A 1,580-nucleotide genomic window follows, 5' to 3' on the forward strand; every position below is an offset into this window, starting at 1 on the left:
CAAAATGCATACAAGAACTGGACTTACAGAAACACCACGGAATCTATATAGGCGTCTAGATATATCGCCGTTCATTCCCCTTGACATAAGGATAGAAGTTTGCCTAAAATTTGTACTTCAACTGTCCCTTGTAATTTCGCAAGTTACACTACAGTCACTATAAAAAAAAGCAAAACTTGAAATTTACAAAATAGCAGTCGTCAAGTCAGTTAAGCTGATTTACGTTTTTCCTTCCGCGTTTATTTTTATACCCACCACTGTAAAATGGCGACATACTCATTTTGTTTTTTTCATAACACCCAAAAGCTAGCCTCAGAGGTCCTATGAAGAATATATATCCTATCTGTCTATCTACCTATCTATCTATTCTATGTATCAATCTATGTGTACATCTATGTGTTGGCACTCTCCTGGCCGCAAAAATGAATGTATGGATTTACTCTAAAATCGGATGGAATTGGATACTCGAAAATTATTAATGTTAGAAGGCTAACATTTTCCACATTCACTCTACGAAACGGGATGAAACCAATCGTCCATGCCCACACAAAGTTACGTGTAATTACATTTTATTTTTTTCACTTTTCTGAACTTTTACGCTTACTTATCACAAAGGAAAGCTGCTGAAATGAAGATCTATTATCTGCCTAAAAACGAATATGGCGGACGCCGTAATTAACTTTTTTGTTACTACCAGCGATATGGGTATCAAATAAAGGATTTTGGAGGGCAGAGTGCGGAAAACATAGTGGTGCGTATGCGAGATTCGGCCTCTGCCGAATATAACTTTTTTGATTACCTTTGTGCACTAAAATATGTAACAAATAATTATCAAATTATTGCTCTCTGCTTTTGTACACCTGAGTATATCTGAGTGGGGTTTGAAAGGGATCCTCGGCTATTAAGCCATGTGTGAGCAATACCGGGACTTACCCTAATTCTTCAAAACCGGATTTATCCCACGTGTTGCTGTCAGGTACCACCAGAGTGAAATTACCGTTATTAAAGACGTCAAAGAACATCTCGACACCTAAAGTATCGTTAACTTTCTGCGCAAATTCTCGCAAATCATTGTGTCCAATAGCCTAATAAATGAAATTGAAAGAATTATCCTCCTTAATAGCACAACATGTAGACACTTACACCAGGTGACTACATTCATAGATATTCATATTTTATGATAACGCAATTGACAACACATATCCGTTGATTCATTGATAAATTGATAAGTTCCGAAGCGATTTAGAAGAAAACAATAAGATATGTAAGTATTTTCGATTCGCATTAAAATGTACATACAATAAATACGAATAGTTCAGAACATATGCCTTTGAACATACGCATGTAAATGCTTTTCGTTTTTGTTATTATTGTTATTGTGGTTTCCGCTACCTACCTTGATTTGCTAATTGTTGTCATTCGTATTATGATTTTCGATGAAATTATTGGCATTCATACATCGTTAACATCAAAGTCATTCAAAGTTTATTGATCACATTAAATTTCCATGTCAAATAGATATAAAGATTACGTTAGCAAATTTGTTATTCATTTTTAAATTGATACTAAAATATTTATGT

The 1,580-nt window shown here is 34.5% G+C and overlaps 1 long non-coding RNA gene across 1 annotated transcript; it reads right to left on the reverse strand.

Moving 5' to 3' along the window:
* Window positions 1-943: 943 nt before the first annotated feature.
* Window positions 944-1,516, reverse strand: LOC119643581. Its single transcript, XR_005248340.1, has 3 exons — window positions 1,397-1,516; window positions 1,144-1,152; window positions 944-1,085 (listed from the first exon to the last, which is right to left on the reverse strand). It is a non-coding gene; the product is annotated as an uncharacterized LOC119643581 (long non-coding RNA).
* Window positions 1,517-1,580: the final 64 nt, after the last annotated feature.

This window comes from Glossina fuscipes, unplaced genomic scaffold (genome assembly GCF_014805625.2).
Source record: "Glossina fuscipes isolate IAEA_lab_2018 unplaced genomic scaffold, Yale_Gfus_2 61330, whole genome shotgun sequence".
NCBI lineage: Eukaryota > Metazoa > Arthropoda > Insecta > Diptera > Glossinidae > Glossina > Glossina fuscipes.